This window comes from Octopus bimaculoides, chromosome 2 (genome assembly GCF_046866305.1).
Source record: "Octopus bimaculoides isolate indiv1 chromosome 2, ASM4686630v1, whole genome shotgun sequence".
NCBI lineage: Eukaryota > Metazoa > Mollusca > Cephalopoda > Octopoda > Octopodidae > Octopus > Octopus bimaculoides.
The window spans coordinates 95,875,791-95,895,097 of NC_142929.1; the positions used below are offsets into that span (position 1 = coordinate 95,875,791).

At 34.4% G+C, this 19,307-nt stretch overlaps 1 protein-coding gene across 5 annotated transcripts in view; it reads left to right on the forward strand.

The window, feature by feature from the left end:
• Nucleotides 1-301: 301 nt before the first annotated feature.
• Nucleotides 302-19,307, forward strand: part of LOC106883318 (uncharacterized) — a 350,621-nt gene continuing 331,615 nt past the window's right edge. For 2 of the 5 annotated variants that reach the window (XR_016240682.1, XM_014934292.3), the window contains exon 1: nt 511-1,999. The gene's annotated coding sequence lies outside the window, so the exon portion shown is untranslated. Of the gene's footprint in view, nt 2,000-19,307 lie in introns of all 5 variants that reach the window. The other 3 variants (XM_014934329.3, XM_014934286.3, XM_089347216.1) reach the window with 3 other exon arrangements.

Below are 19,307 nucleotides of genomic sequence, written 5' to 3' on the forward strand. Positions count from 1 at the left end.
GGAGGAGTTAAATTTGAAAACAGAAATTACTCGGGTCGATACATTCGACTAAAATCCTCAAAGGCTGTATCCCAGCACGAGTCCACTGGCCGAAACAAGTAAAACATATACGATAAATAAACACATCTAACGATATGTCTAAATAAGTAGCTTTCTGTAAATATTAAAAGTTGCAAAACTCAGCTGTATATCTCGGTCCGGATATGATACCTTGTCTTAGTTTTCTTAATACGCCACTTCTAACACTAATTACATACGAAACTCACACCTCCATATCAACTCCCTCGTCCGTGATACCTCTATCTAGCATTAGCTCGTTCTGTATTTCAGGCTCACTTATTGTCAAGCCTCCTTCCTCCCCCCTCCCTCCCTCCCTCTCTATCTCCCTCCCTTTCTCTCTCTACCTCTTCCTCACTCCATCCCTCAGTTACTCACTCTTTATCTAAGTCTGTAGTTCTACTTTATCTCTCTTTCTCGCTCTCTCTCCATATAATATTCAGCTTTTTCATCATTGTACTCGCTAACAGAAGCCACGATTTGTTGTTTTTCTATTGTGGCTCGTTCATTCATAACATATTCGCTTCGATCTCAAATTAAGGCAATACTATCAAAGGCATACGTGTACATGCACACACATGTACACATAACATACCTACCAGGCATACATATATGTGTGTGTGTGTGTATGTGTATGTGTGTGTATGTATATATGTATGTATGTTTGTATGTATGTATATGATTTAGCTGACTAGGTAATAATTATCACGGTTACAACAACAGTAATGGCTAACAATATAAACACAAGAACAATAACAAGCTAAACTGTATCCACAAAACAGCGACACCAGCGGCAATAACTACAACATACAGACAGACTCCGAGCGAAGTCGAACGAATAAAAGGAAACTGCCAGCTTCATTATTTCCGACGCAACTAAAATTTTCAGCGCAACTTTTTTTTTTCCTTCCTTGATAAAGATCCAACTTCGCGTAGTGTGCGCGCATACATACATACATACATACATACACACACACACACACACACACACACACATATATATGATCGATATATAGATAGATAGACAGTCAGACAGACAGATACACGCGCACATATACATACCATCAAAGCAACAGGAAACAAAAAAAAAACATGTGAAAACATAAAAAAAAAATAACAAGCAACGAATTCTGTATCTGTTTCAATATACTCAAGACATCCAACAATAAGAACACACACCAGCAATTATTCACAAAATAATATACAATTTAAACAAATTATTCTTTCCAGATTATATTATATGTAGCGATAGGTTCTTATATAAAGAACAGAACTTTAGGCTTCACGAAATAGTGATTTGAACACGGAACAAACAGCAGCCATGTATTTAATAAGTAAGCGCAAACCGTTCTTATTGAGATTAATCTAATTGTTAGTAAATTGTTTCGAACGTGATGCGTACGATAGTAATTATTTCTGATTTTTCTGTTGCCGATTCTATTTGAACTCGTGTACTGATGCGTCTAAGTTAATAGGCAGATCGATGAATCACTCTGATAAACAACCACTTTGTTAATAGCAGGCGTGTAAAGTGAATTGTATATCTATCTATCCATACATACAGACACACAAACACAACATAAAGAGAGAGAGAAAGATTTAAGGATATACATAGACACCTGTATATATACCTTCACACATACATACATAAATACATTCATACATACTATCACACATCCATACGATGCTATACAATACAGTACTATACATACTTATTTTATCATTGGAACCAGGGGAATGAAACGGAAGTCCGATGCCACTGAGATTTAGACTAAGAGTGTAACGTAATAAAGTCAGGTACCGTACCATCTGCGCCGTCTCCCAGTCGGATAAGGCTAACATCAGAATATAAGGCGCGGACGATGATTTTCATGTTGAAATGTTGTTAAGAACTGTCTAATGCAACTGTGTATGTTTCACAACGGGAAGCTAACTCATCCAGGTAAGTGAGCTATAGATTTCTCAGTATGGTTGCTTGTTTACACATATGCACGATCTCTCTCTCTCACTTTCTATCTCTCTCTCACTTTCTCTCTCTCTCTCTCACTCTCTTTCTCTGTCCTTGTATATATATATATATATATATATATATATATATATATATACATATGTATGTGTGTGTGTTTATGCCTGTGTGTGTGTGTATATATATATATATATATATATATATATATATATATATATATACATACACACACGCACACTAATACATACACAGATATATTGTGTGGCGAAAGCAAAAAAAAACAATTAGGAGTAGAAGGCAGATATATATGGCAGATACACATGGCAGACATATATGTATATACATAGTATATACAATATTTATATCTATAATATATATATATATATATATATATATATATACACACATACGCATATATATATATATATATATATATATATATATATACACACACACACACACACGCATATATATATATATATATATATATATATATATATATATATATATATATATATATATATATATATATATATACATATGTATGTATATGGATATATGCATGTTAGTATATATAAGTATGTATGATGTATGGAAGCTTGTATGCATGTATGAATGAATGTATGGATGGATGGACGGTTGGATGGTTGGATGAATAGATGGATCGATGAATGGATGGATGGATGTGTGATACAGTTATCGCTCAGCGTAGGACTAAGTTGTTTGCGAACCAAAAGAAATACTCAATGTGCTTGAGGAGAGAGTTCGTAATATTTATAAATATAATTTACATACTATACAAACATCCTCATATAAATGTTTTTTTTTTTGTGTGCATTCATTCTTATGTTTCAGTGTGTTTTACCTCTTGTTTAATGCTGTATGTGTGAGTTTGTATGCGCACACACATAACAATCTACCTATATAAAGACACTTATGACAAGCATACAAACACAGACACACTCAAACAGAAGCGCGTATATATATATATATATATATATATATATATATATATATATATATATATATATAAACTCTTTTACTTGTTTCAGTCATTTGACTGCGGCTATGTTGGAGTACCGCCTTTAGTCGAGGAAATCGACTCCACGACTGATTTTTTTTAAGCTTAATACTTTTTGTATCGCTTCTTTAGCTGAGCCGGTAAGTTACGGAGACGTAAACGCACTAGCATCTGTTGTCAAGCGATGTTGGGTGGGGGGAGAAACAAAGACACACAAACACATACAGACACACACATACATATATATATATATGTATATCTATCTATATATATATATCTATAACGGGCTTCTTTCAGTTCCCCTCTACCAAATCCACTCAGAAGGCTTTGCTCGACCCGAGGCGATATAGTAGAAGGCACTTGCCCAAGGTTGAATCCGGAACCATGTGGTTCGTAAGCAAGCTAGTTACCACACAGCCATTTCTGCACCTATATATGCACACACACACAGACACACACACACACACACACACACACACACACACACATACATACACCTATTAACCATTTTTCGATCGATCAGTCCTTCCGTCCATCTATATGTATCTATCTTTATACGCTCATATGTATATACATATAATTACACACACACACACACACACACACACACACACACACACATGCACATACGCACACAGAGATACAAATATACATAAGATAACGCAGCATAGCCTAACATATATCGATGTATATAAGTATACAAGCATGTATACATGTGTATACGTTTTAATTTGTTAATATTGAATTTTCTTTTTCATTCCTTTTACACTCTCGCCCATATTTTGAAATTTTTTTATGTATGTATGTATGTATGTATGTATGTATGTATGTATGTATGTTTGTATGTGTGTGTGTATGTATGTATGTATGTACGTAGGTATCAATGTATGAATGAAGAATGGTGATTGTGTATATAATGGGTGTTTTTGCGTTCATGTGTGTATTTATGTACTTATTGTCAACATCACCTTTTTATTATTCCTTACGCACTCGCACACCTTTCTCCTTCTCTTTCTCCCCTCTCTCTCTCTCTCTCTCTCTCAATCTATACCTAGTACTCTCTCTCATTCTCTCAGTTTCTCTCTCTTCGTCTCTATCTTTCTCTTTGTCTTTCTGTCATTCTGTTAATGTCATAAACATGCCTGTTATAACTTGATGTATTCCTTTATATCTTTTTCTACATTTGGCTATGTAATATTAATATACTCGCATATTATTTTAATATCCAGTATTCTATACAAAAAAAAAACACATTTTTATTCAAGTTAATCCTTAAAATACATATATATATACATATATATATATATATATATATATACCTCATTTAGAGAATTAACATTGTTATATATATATATATATATATATATATATATATATTACTGTTAATGCGTTTATTAAGTATGCTTTTATTAAGCATGCGTTCATTTGGTACCGTATTTTGCTTGTGAACACGTGTATGTGCCATAAACGAGTAGGTGTTGAGTGGGTGTATAAAAATCTGTGTTGCTGCCTCCGCGATGAGCTGTTTAATCCGTGTGTGTTTGTGTGTTTCAATGTATTTCTGTTTGTGTCTATGTGTATGCATGCAATGTTGGTTTGTGCGTGTGTATATGTGTGTATTAATATATGTATGTATGCGTATCAGTGGGTGTGTGCGTGTGTAAGTATGAGCGTTAATGTAAATTTGTGAGGTGTGAGAGATATACGCGGCGTGATGACCGCACGGGTGGTAACTTGATAAACGAGCGCCAGCCGTAGGCGAAGGAATGTTACGTTCCGAGATGGGTTCAAAACCCACGCCACGTTGCTGTGTATTTTTGTATCCTTTTGCTTGTTTCAGTTATTCGATTGCGGCCATACTAGGGCACGTCTCGAAACGTCTAGTCGAACAAACCGACACCAGTACTTATTGTTTTACGTGTGGTACCTATTCTACCGATTCTCGTGCCGATCCCTGAGTTAGAGGGAAGTAAACACACCAACATTGGTTGTCAGGCGGTGGTGGTGAGACAAACACACAGGCACACATACATACATCATTCAAAGCTAAGAAAATGTGAAGAAGTGCATTGTGACCAGCGGTGCATAAAAACAACCGATTGTCATGTCGATACAAGGCCAAATATTTCGGGGAAAGGGATGAGTCGATTACATCGACCCCTGTGCTCAACTGGTACTTATTTTATCGACCTCGAAGAGATAAAAGGCAAAGTAAAAACCTCGGCGGAATTCGAACTCAGAACGTAAAGACAGACAAAATGTCTCTAAGCATTTTGCCAGGCGTGCTACACGCGCGCGCGCGCACATATTTATCTTTATACATATGCATATATATATATATATATATATATATATATATATGAAAATACACACATACACACAGATATATATATATGTATGTATATATATATGTATATATATATATATATATATATATATATATATATATATATATATATATATATGTATGTATGTATGTATATATATATATATATATATATATATATATATATATATATATATATATAGATAGATAGATAGATATATGCGACGGGCTTCCACACAGTTTCAGTCGATCAAATTCGCTTAAAAGGAAAGTCAGTTCGGAACGCAAGGTGCCACGCAGTCATACTGAACCCGAAACCACAAAGTAAATAAGTATATGAACATAACATTTTGTCTGCGCCTACATAGAGATATATTTCTTATATTTCATATGTACAAATTTAGGTGCTCTTATCTGACTGTGAGTTTGTGTGAGTATATGTTTAATTGTGGGTGTATACAAGTGGGTGTATTTGCAACTCTATGTGTTATGCGTCTATGGGTTGATGCGCCCATGTGAGAATCATGAATATGTACACCTGCGTGAGTAGTGTGTTTGAATATTTCGTGTATATATGTTTGTGTGCACTTCTGAGTGGGCGTAGAAATGGGCGTATGCACATGCAAATGTGTCTGTTTGTCAGTATTTGAATGTGCGTATGGTCTATGTGTATACGTACTTATAATGTATTTGTTTATGTATTGGGTGGGGAGTCGATATAAGTCTATTCTGTCGTTACCATAGGAATTTTATGCTCCAATGAACTAGTTAGTTACATACCACCTCTATGTAGAGTTAATTGCTTCTGAGTCTAACCTCGTTGGTGCCGCCCTAGCCAGAAGCCCAATATTTACCCAACAGAACATCCCCATGTGAAAATCAGATACGCATTTTCCGTCAGTTGATCACACTGAATATGTGCAAGCAGACTCGGGTGGGGCTATATGGTTAAGAAGATCACCACGAGCAACGGCATGTGGGTGGATTAGAGTACTATGTAGAAGCCCATAGAGTATATATTGTGTGTTGTATTTGTGTCCCTGTTTGTCTCTGTATCCATCAGCCACTTGACAACCGGTGTTGCTTTGTTTACGTCCCCGTTAGATAACGAATTGGTTAAAGAGGCCGACGGAATAAGTGGCAAACTTAAAAGGCACATAACAACATAAGTAATGGGGGTGATTTGTTATGCTAAAGCCCTCCAAACTGATGCTCCAACATAACTGCAGTCTAATGACTAACCTAAGTAAAGGACTGATTTTACTGTCAGAGAGCGGCAAATATGATTAGCTCTGCCCACTCTCCGGCTTTAGAAAATGAGATTATTTATACACAAGATTCTGTAAAGTATATGTCGACCATTCTTATTCATGAAATGCTAGTGTAATATCGTCATCATCATCATCATCATCATCATCATCATCATCATCACCGCAAAATTTCTATAAAATCAGTAAAATCGAATTAAGAATGTTAGAACATCACTTCTCTTGCATCAACACATCTTACTCTATTCTTCACTATCTAAAAAGAAATCAAATAAGAAACATTAGCATAACTCTTGAACGGTTTCCAGACAAATTCATCCAGAAAATTCTAAGTAAACCACTAATACCTAGATACATTGCATTTCGATCCACAGCAAATCTTTACTCAAGTGGACTATGGAGTACCAAAATATAGTCTAAAATTATTTGCTAGGTAGTGCTATTAAATTATTATCATCGTTATATACAGTTTATTTAATTCTGTAAACCAAACCCACTTCATGCTAAGGCTCTGGCAAAGCTATAAGATGTCGCTTTGACGTTCAATCTGAGTCCACAGTTTCTCATAGCGGAAACACGTGTTAGTTGATAAACGCGCGCGCGTGTATATATATATATATATATATATATATACACAAACACATATTATACGATACAAATTAGATGAGATTTTTTCGGACGCAGAATTGCCGTTAGAAGAGCAGAAATATTGGGTGAATTACAATTACATATATGTATATATATATATATATATATATATATATATATATATATATATATATATATATATATATATATACTGACACACACATAAAATTATCAGCGACAGAAGCAATTTTAATACTAAAACGCCATCTTGGTCTCCAACTTAGCATAGAGGTTGTGTTAGAACACAGAATGCTACAATATTTACTTTGAAATCATCTCAGTCTAAATTACGCAGGATTCTGTATTCTAAGGTAGCTTCCAGTTTAAGTAGGAGCTCAAGATTACCTTTTTGATATTAATAGCACCGCTGTCGCTATCAATTATATTTTGAAAAGCCCACTGGTTATGTCCGACCTCAGTGCCTGAATAGACGATAAGATTTTATATATCGTCAACAGGAAATTCGGATGTCATCAAGCTGCTGGAAATCTGTCTCTGAGGAACCCCAAGCATGGTGAAATCACGTGATGTGTCAGTTCCTCTCATCGTACGTGTGCTATTATGGTCCAGAAGTCCTCATGAGAGATCCTCTCGTGGCAAATAACGCAACATTTGTGTTCTAAGACAATCTCCACGTTAAGGTGAAGATCAAGATTACGTTTTGATATATATATATATGTATATATATATAGTGAAGTATATTGCCACTTAAGTGTGGCTGACCCCTAGGGGTGGATGTTACTGTTGCTTTTAGCCCCAGGAGGACATCTCCTCCAGCTGGCTTATCGACACACTACTGTGTCCTGTTTGCAAACAAGACACAGTAGTGTGTCGATAAGCCAGCTGGAGGAGATGTCCTCCTGGGGCTAAAAGCAACAGTAACGTCCACCCCTAGGGGTCAGCCACACTTAAGTGGCAATATACTTCACTTTATCGTGCAGTTACTGTTAATACTTCATTTAGAGAATTAATATATATATACATATATATATATATATATATATAGTTATAGTTATTTTGTACTATATCTTCGTTCTTCACTTTAGATTTATTTTATCATTGTTCTTATTCTACGTCCTATGTATGACAATCATTCGTCATACATTCTGTGACCTCTTCAGTGACACTCCAACCCATGTATCCCTTTGTCCTGTTTAGTCCATTTTGGCTTTCAAAAATCAGACTAAACAGGACAGGAGGAGACACATGGAATGGTGAGTTGCTGAAAAGGTCACAAAATTTGTGACGGAAGATTTCCAGACATAGGACATAAAATAAGAATAATAAAAAAATAAATCTAAAGCGAGGGACGAATACATAGTGCATGTGTTTGTTTGGCAAAAACAAAACGACTATCCTGAACGATTTCACATCAGGAATCTTGCGAAACAAATACGTATATGTATGTATGTGTGTGTGTGTATGTGTACATACACACACACACACACGCATATATATATATATATATATATATATATACATATATATATATATATATATATATATATATATATATATATATATATATATATATATATATATATATATATATATATATATATGTATATACATATATATACACAAAGTGTGTATGTATGTATGTATGTATGTATGTATGTATGTATGTATGTATGTGTAAACGCGGAGTAGATGAAACAGGGACAACTGACGAAGGGGTATACTATTTATGTTCCATGTCTAGTTTCTCTGTTTGTTTTTTCGTTGTTCGAAAAAGTTTTTCTGTGTTCGTTTTTATGTTTTCGTTTCTCATTGTTTAACGTTTTTTTTATGTCCGTACCCATATATGCATGTATGTATACATATAGATGTAGGTATGTACATATATGTATGGATATATGCATATATTTGTATATTATTTATATTATTATTATTATTATTATTATTATTATTATTATTATTATTATTATTATTATTATTATTATCATTATTATTATATATCTATATCTATATATATATATATATATATATATATATATATATATATATATATATATATATATGTATGTATATATATATAAGTGTGTGCTTGAGTGTGAACTTTTGTACAAATAGATTTGTGCTTGCATTTGCTTAAATGTGCATATGTGCACGGATATATTGTAGTCTCCATCTAACATATTGTAAGATTAGCACAGATCTAAAAGTATTTCGATGGATTACCTTTTAGCTACGGGGTCCGGTGCTTCATTCGAACATAGTATATCTATGACTACATAATGGAATGTGTCATTTCTTTTCTTTTATTCAAATGTAAAGCATTTTAAGGGAGAATTAGCTGTTATTTCCATCTGACAGAGTGATTTCGTAGTTGGCGCGTTAAAAACGTTTCTGTATGCCACAAATGAACTGACCCAAATATACCTGTGTGCAAGTATATATACATATATAAATATAGATATTTATACACGCATATGTATAATGTATGCGTTTTGTTTATGTATATGAGTTATTAAGACTTTATACGTGTGTATTAGTGTATGTAAGAAAAGATGTATACATATGTATAGATCAGCGTGTCAATGAGAATAGAGTTAGCAAGTATTAATATCAACAGTATTAGTAGCTTCCATTGATAACTTGGCATTCTTAGAAATCATCTGGGATTCTGTTGCAGCTTACATTTTCTTCTGAAATTCTACAATGTACTCCAGTATATGTTGACTATAGTCTTTACCTGTTATATTTACCATCAACAATTGTTAGAGAAAAACATTTTATATGTGTGCCATGAGGAGTGTTTTGAATTTCAATACAATAAGCCAATTTTCAACGATATAAAGCTAAATTCTAATGTTTCTATGCCTTAGAGAATATTGTGGTATGGTGAATTGTAAAAATACCGTAACATTTCCAAAACCCTGTCTGAGTTATTATTGTATATAGTAATAATGAATTGTCTTGCAAACTCAGAGTAATGCAGATAAACACAACGTTTTTTGGAACATTTAACTTTATAAGAGAACAGAGGAGCGTCAGAACTGTTAAAGTGATAGGCAAAGTTATTTGCGGTATTTAAAGCAGAGTTCAAATTCCATTGAAGTCAAATATGCTTTAAGTTCCACAATCGATAAAATAACTTACCAGTAAAAATGTAGATGTTGTACAACCGACTATAATCACACCCAAAATTTAGGACTTTGTGCCTATGTTAGGAATCAATATCTAACTTTCAAATGTTCATTTATAACAATGACATTATGCCAAACCGTTTGGGGCATAGTCGATTAAATCAACGTCTCCACCGAAACCCTATTTCAGAGATTCCAGAAGGAATGAAAGGTTGTACTGGGAACGAAGAGCACTCTAAATGTTTATGAAAATCTAACAAAATTTTATAGTTGAAGCTTACTTGACACAAAATTGATTCCTCGACCTGCAAGAACAGTCAAACGATAAAAACATTTAACCCCTTGGCTGTAAAAACCACTTCAGGGATCGCCAATTTTACAATAAAAATTTTGTTTCATGAATTTGTGAGAGGGTGAAGAACAGTGCCTATGAATATGTATTAAGCCAGATAATGTTCAACTTCAATTTCAGCAGGATTATAGCGATACGAAAAAGATAAACACAGGAAGAATTCTAGAGAGGGGTCTTTATAATAGTTCATTATTGGGGAGAAGTAGTTAGAATAGGAGTTTCGAACAGGTAGAAATAACGAGGTAAAGAGAGAAGGGGTGACATGTGCATCTGTCAAGTAGATTAGTTGTGAATATTGTCCGCACCTCTTTAATTCATAAACCGAGAACCATTACTGTATCGATAACACGGCCAGACAAAGCAAAGAGTATTCATGAGCATGTAGTTATAGCATAGTGGGATGGGGATGGGTTGAGATATATATTGGTGTGGATAGTATGAATGAATGTAGCACAGTACAAGTGAATCACACTTGAGTCTGGTTGAGAATCATAAGATGATCAAATGGTGGGTATATTTGAATTAGCTGAACGTGTGTGGTTAGTGGTAACATTGTAACGATAGGAGAGTATGGCAGGCATAACCAAAGTTTATGGCGTGATTTACAGGAATTTTTTGAATGTTTGCAAGGATATGCCGCCTTTACTATCTAGCATATTACAAATATAAAGCCTAACCACCTTATTTTCGTAGAAAAATAATGCATAATACAGAACATATCTCATAGGCAGTGAAAAGACCGTATTATAGTCTTCATGAGTTTCCTCTTATTTTTCCTGCGCAAGAAGAGCATAGAACGAACGTATTTGCATCGTTCTTAATGTCACAGCTAGGCTTTGTAATATTTATGGTTAGGGTAGTTGTTATTTAAATCAATCACAATACTGAACTTAGCTGAAATGACTAGGCTAATTTGCATATTGTATATTGCTAGCCGGCATGATTAAATAATTGACACTGTATGTACCAACGGTATGTGTTGGAAAATTTCAGGTAAGTCTAATGTTTATGTATATGTTTGTGTGAGTATGCGTGGGAGTGTATGTGTAATACTATTATACATTACATAAAATTTACATTCCTACATCTTTTAATTTTTTCCTGTTATACACAAATTTTATATTTTCTCATTGTTATCGTTATATAGTTTACATAGTTTATACACAGCTCAGATTAAGTTATGTAGACGAGAAAAAAACTACTACTACCATTTTTTATCTCAGGTCCAGCAGATCGATAAATTTATTAGTTTTCTATTGCAGCGTGATTTTACGTAGATTTTATTGATATGTCTTTTTGGTATACATCATTAATGCTTAAGTACACTAGGTGCTCATGAAAGAAACGTTTCAAATCTTGCTCATAGCTTTCTATTGATTAGTTTGTTCGCAGAAAAGAATTGTTTTCCTGTATTTAATCCGTTTCTATCTTGATATTTGCGAGAAAGGGAAGAGAAAATGTATGCAAACTAACCACTTTGTGTAAGCAAATTCGTACTCATTACTCATTAACATAATTGAATGCATGAGAGGAAAACAATGCATTTTCTATCTCCCTTTCGATTGGGAATTGTGTGCGTGTACCGTGTGTACGTAGGTTTGTTATAAGGCAGAATCATAAAACGTACAAGCTAAATTGACGGTAATCAATTTTGGAGAGCCGGTTTCAGCCCACTCCTACAATAATTTCTACACCCCGGTAACAAATGGATAGTGCAACATCTCAACACACCATCACTTGCAATGTTTTTGATATTAGATATCAAATGTGCATAACTATGTGTGTGTGTACAAGGAAAATGTTGCCTATGACTTCGAAGTTTCACAGAGCCAGTATTCAAAGATAGTCTAGTGAGGGCTGCTAAACTAAAACTTCGAAATCATTGTCAACGTTTTCCTTTCAAAAATATCCAATTATATACTGTGCAAAAAAGTACTTCGGCTTAAAGTTATATTGTTCCTAGCTGTAACTTCACATAAAACATACCTACATGGTGATTGCTCCATCCTCACAGATGATTACCGTTTCCTTGTACTTACTCGTTAACATTTCGGACTTTCCATACATCTGAAATTTTTTTGTAGTATAGGTTACAGGCAAAAGTTGTTACTTACTGTGCGCTACCAACTGGATAGGTCTGCACACGTCAAATTCTTTTTTCGTCACACGACTTTCAGTAGAGGGAGTGACAAATAAGCTCATCATAAAGACATACAAGTACGTAATTGCATTACATATATATATATATATGTATGTATATATATATATATATATATATATATATATATATATATATATATATATATATATATATATATATATATATATATATATATATATATATATAATACATACATACATACATACATACATACATACATACATATACGTTTGTACTATATGAGTTTCTGTGATTTGTATCAAGTGGTAGGCCAAAGTGAGATGACCAGTAATGACGTAAGACCTCAGGCTTTACATCTGAGAGTCCTTCAACAAGAAAGATGTGGCAAAATATAGCGGTCCCTAATCCCTAGTAGATTTACTAACAGATGATACTATAGTGGATCAGAGATCTGGGATCAATAGTGGATAAGATATGGTACAACACTCCTCAAAAGTATGGAATTTCCTAACCAGTGTCCCACTAGCGAATGGAGTTGAAAGTCATTTCCAGGGCATACGTACATACATGCATACATACATACATACAAACATACATACATAAAGGAGCCAGGTTAGAAACCGATTCTTTCTCTATTGACAAGAAATCCTGAAGTAAAACTGAATAATGACATACATACATGCACATTCACGCACACACACACATAAACACGAACATATACATGCATAAATACATATATATATATAGGCATACGTATATGTATATGAGTATGTGTGCATGTATATATATACATTTCTATAGGTGTGTTTGTGTTTGGTTGTTTTAGTTTAGTGTTTTTTGTGAGATCTAATTTATTGGATTTATATAACAAGGTATGAGTAATATGTGAGTAACTTATCGTATAATTGTAAATAAACCAAGCTCATTCAAGACGGTCTAAATGTTCCCCTGATTGATAAATTTGCTGATCAGGGTATCATATGACATTCTGACGTCCTTCAAAGTAGTCATAAAATACCGTATGCTGTATGTGTCTTTGAGTGTGTGTGCCTGTTTGTGTATTTATTTGGTTACGGCTTTTGTAAACATGCTCTATTGAAAATTCAAATCCGATCAAGTTTCACATAATTTATTGAATATTTATTTGTGTGCGTTTTGATATTTCCTTACACTTTTATTGTTGAAACTTCGAATAATAATAATTCTTCAAGATCCATATCGCGATCAACAATTCTGCGCTTTTACGTCTAATACATCTGGATGAAGTTTGCTTAGCTGTCAAGTTAGTATTGTATTTTGGATTTTCAATGTTTCTGAACGTGATTGTCAGATGTTAGTTTGCTAGCAGGCTAGTTTAGCCATTCTAGGATTTTTATTTGTTCATTCAGATTGAATCTCGACATTTGCAGCACTAGATAACATAAAATGTAAAACAACATTTGATGCTTGTCGAAAAGACAACTATCCTGTATTAAGTGCTATATGGGAGTTTGTATATGAGTTTCGAAAGAAATTGTCGATATTTTAAACATACTTTATTCTTCCGATCCACACAGATTTTTCTTTTCATCATCCTTTTTACGACGACCATCAAATATTAATCAATAGAATATTTATTTGATTAATGTGAAATAAATATTTTTCTGCTGTTGTACGATGCTGAAGTTCGTAAAAGATGAATATGGGTTTCAAAAATAAAGCTTCTTCTTATATGAGTTTAATATCTAAATAAAATATTATTGCTCCCTACCATGTTCAGAAGCCGTGATAAAAATCGCGAACCCAACCCTCTTACCTCTTGACAAAATCATAAAAATATAAGATTTGAAGACTTTCCACACCGAACGAATAAGTTACTGGGTTTCAGACTTGCAGTCTTCTGAATTGTGAATTCATAAATCATTTTAGAAGGTTATATTCACGAAAAATATTGGGTTGGCAACTAAGTTCCCGCCGTTTTTTTAAAATTTGAATTTTTTAAAAGATTTAATTAAAAATAACAACTAATTAATCAATAATGTATTCACCCTTGTTGTTTACAACTTCTTCCCAACATTCAACAAGATTTTCAATACCTCGTTGGTAGAAATCACCCAATTTCGACTCGAAAAATTGATCCAACCAAGCTCTCAATTATGCATCAGTATTGAAAGAAACTCCGCGCATACCATTTGAAAGAGATCGAAAGAGGTGGAAATCCGTTGGTGCCAAATCAAGAGAGTACGGCGGGTATGGCAGCATTTCCCAGCCATGCGTTTGAATGGTTTCCTTGGTCATATTGGCGATATGAGGGCGGACGTTGTCGTGTAGCAGAACTCCATGCTGCCGATTAGGTCTTTTGTCTTGAAAAGCCGTGTTGAATCGTTTCATCTGTTGAACATAGAGTTCCGCGTTGACCGTTTGGTTCCTTTCAAGCAGTTCGTAATGGATAATCCCTTCCCAGTCATACCATACGCACAACATCGTTTTACGCGGATTAAAATCTTGTTTCACGCGCGGTGTCACTTGTTTACCTGGGCTAAGCCATTCCTTATGCTGCTTCATATTGATGTACAGGCACCATTTTTCGTCGCCAGTAACGATTCGGTAAAGAAATCGTTGCTTGAGTCCTTGAATTGGGCGGTGACGAGCAAGCAAAACCAGCGGAGATTGTGGCTCGTTGATTTTTGCTGTTGTCACTTAAAGCATGCGGAACTCATGCTCCATATTTCTGAACTTTTCCCATCAAGTGAAGATGATTCTCTATAGAAGTGTGGGAGCATTCCATTTTCTCTGCCAGTTCCCTTGTCGTTTGACGAGAATTTTCGTGCAAAAGGTGGTTTAATCGCTCTTCATCGAACTCAACTGGACGACCAGAACGAGGTGCACCTTTGAGGTCAAAATTTCTATTTTCGAACTAGGCATACCAATCACAAGCGGTTCTTTCAGCAATGGCACCCTCCCCATACATAGCACAAATGTTGCTGGGAGCTTTTGCGGCCTAGGAACCTTGATTAAAAGCAAAAAGAAGGTGTCGAAAATGCTCGTTTTTCTTAACTTGACATTCCATTTTAATGATCTGAAAATAAACAAAAATTAACTAAAATTAACTAGAAAACAAAAAAAGATTCCAAAATGATTCAAAAATAGAATTCTCGAAAAAAAAAAAAAGATTCAAAAATTTAAAGACGCAAGAAATTCCAAAATTTAAAAATAAACGGTGGGAACTTAGTTGCCAACCCAATACATTGACAATCTCTTGTCTGAGAATTCAGGTCCAAGCTAAATAAGAAGCCGATATTGTGCGAACTCCTGAAGTGTTCACGTTGTTACCTGATTGCATGACCTGCAAGACATAACACCCAACTCTCGATTAAAGCACACCTCTTTAGAAAAAGAAAGACGTCAGAAAGTGTAATCTTTAATACTCCTAAAGAGAGTGACAGAAGGTTCATGGTACGAATGCCTTTGATTATAAATGCTTTATCACGATTAACTTTAGTGAGAAGCAACAACAAAGCCGTTTGTATTGTATAAAGAAGATTAGATATAAAGTTGACGAAATAAGTTCTCACAAAGCAACGTATGCGATCCGGTTCTTGTTTTCCTTACGCTTCGCTAATTTTGGAGGAAATTAGAACACTACCAATATCCGTTTTGCATTTCAAGAATATCAAATTTCTAGCTGGATGTTTGATGGTATTTGGTGTTAGGTGTTTCTCAATCTTAAGATATCTTGCTAAGCGTTACCATGCTTGCGCAAATTAAATGTGTCCCCTTTGTAAAGTACTGGAATTAACTGGTACGCATAGTACAATCAATTATCACTTTTGAGCGAGTATGGTTGAGTTACATGTACTATTGTCTTGCTATTTGTTTTTAGGTACATCGGAAGTCACGAATAAACATAGACTCCTTCCTACTTCCACTAGCAAAATGTGGCAACTGAAGAGAAAGTGGGGAAGAAAGAGAGATGCATCAGCACTCGGTTAGTAATGATTACACCTGAATAAACTGGAGCAATGTGAAATGAAGTGCGGCTTGTGATCCAAGAACTGAAATCACGACCTAATAATCATGAGCCGATCACCCGAAACTTTAGATCATGCACTTTCACAGAAATTGAATATATTGACTTCATCTCACCTGCACAAAATTACTGTATTGTTTAGGCAAAACAAAATCAATATTATATGAGTTGTATCTTAGTTTGTAGGCTCATTTACCCTGCAGCATTATTTCGTGTAATGGCAATGGATGCAATCATCCTATTGTTTTGTGTGCGTAGCTCAAGAGAATCGTGTTATTTTGTGTATAGTTTGGTCTAGGTTTCGATTTTTCAATTCCAATACGAGGAACCGTAATTGAATATATGGAAGTTTCTTCTATTCACCAAAATCTTATTTAACTCCCAGTGTTCTTGTAGTTGCCTTATATACCAATCTACTTGATAGAATGTTTTGGCCTGGAGGGAATAAAATGTCCATAAATTCCATATTATTTACTGTTGTTATTGTTGTTAGGATCATACAATGACGTTGAAGACATTTGGTTTGGTATTTTCATTTTGTGTAGTCATACTTTTTACGCAGAGTATCACATCATTTTATCATATTCCACGATAAGAGAGAATTCGGTGCATTCTATAATGAATCGGAAAATAATTTTACATTACCTTGCGTGGTGTCACCGTAGTTACTGATTTCCTGACTCCACTGTCAATTTTGCTATTTATCTCTAAAGTTTCAACAAAATAACGTAGATAATAAAGCTGAGTTGTTAGCAGAAAACAAACAGTAGGTGATCAGATCACTTCGTCGACTAGTCAGTATTGGGTAGTGTCTATGGCCAAGATATTAGACGCATGAAGGCTCGTTTGACTGTAAAATAGATACTAAGAAAAGAATGTATCTGCTGCCAACTCCTTTCAGGGTAGGTTTGTTTTGTTACAATTTTTTTTATTATTCTACGTAATTCTCTTTTCTTTTATCATAGACTTTAAAACTTGCACTCGTTATCACACCATGTCTCTCACCTTCCTTTTTTTGTATTCCTTGATTGCCCCATCCCACAAATTTACTGTTGAATATACACGAAGAACAGAAGCGTTTACCATCCATGTATATTCAGTTTTATTTGCGCGACTTAAAGAGTAAAGTCATCATATTCTTTGGTTATTTATTTATGTGCACCTAATTTTGTCGAGGCTTTGTACATTTTACGCATAATATTCAATGTATTTTCTTCCTATTATTAACATAGAGATAAGTGATAGTTGTATTTTTTGTTTCAATTATTTGTCATTTGGTTGGATGGTTAGGAGGGGATCGATCTAGTATTAGTATATAGTCCGTGCTTTGATAGTTTTTACACATGATATGAGATCGTCCTGCTTCGATAATTTGCTTACACAAGGTACGAGATTGCAAAATATTGCAAACAGTTGTAATACATCAATTATTGGTAGTAATAATCAATACATTTTACAGGGTCTTACACAGTTATCATCCAGCCTTGCTTGAATCATTATTATTATTATTATTATTATTATTATTATTATTATTATTATTATTATTATTATTATTATTATTATTATTATTGTTCTTGTTGTTGTTATCATCATTATTAAAGTGGTGAACTTTCAGAACTGTTACTGCGCTGAAAGATGCTTAGCGGTATTTCGTCAGTCTTTAAGTTCAAATTCTGCCGCGGTCGACTTTGCCTGTCATCCTGACGGGGTTGATAAATCAAGTACCAGTGAAATATTGGGGTCAATGTAATCGACTAATCCCTTCCCCACAAATTCCAGGCCTTGTGCCTTTAGTAGAAAGGATTAATATTATCATTAAAGCAGTGCGCTGGCAGGATCGGTAGCACGCTGGGAAAAATTCTTGGCGTCATTTCTTTTGTCCTTACGTTCTGAATCGATATTCAACCGAGCTCGACTTAGCCTTTCATTCTTTCCGGGTTGATAAAATACGTCCCTGTTGAGTACTGGGGTCAATGTAACCGAAAACCAACACCAAATTTGAGGCTTCGTGCCTATAATATATAAGGGCTATTATTGTTGTTGTTGTTGTTGTTGCTGCTTTTGTTGTTGTAATTGTTGTTGTTTTTAGGGGGCGAGCTGGCAGAATCGTTAGCACGCCGCAAAGTGTTTTATGGCATTTCGTCCGTCTTTATGTTCTAAGTTCAAATGCTACAGAGGCCGACTTCGCCTTTTATCCTTTCGGTGTCAATAAAATATATAATACTAGTTGAGCACTGAGGTGGATGCTACCGACTTCCCTACCCCTCACAACTGCTGACCTTGTGCCAAAACAAGAAATGATCATTATTATTGTAGTATGTTATTGTATGGGTATTAAAAGGATACCAAATATCGAGTTTTCCTATTTTTCCTTATGTTACCTGTCAACTCTAAAGGAAATGTATTACACAGAAAGTAGAAGAAAAATTTGGAGCAATCTCACACCTAA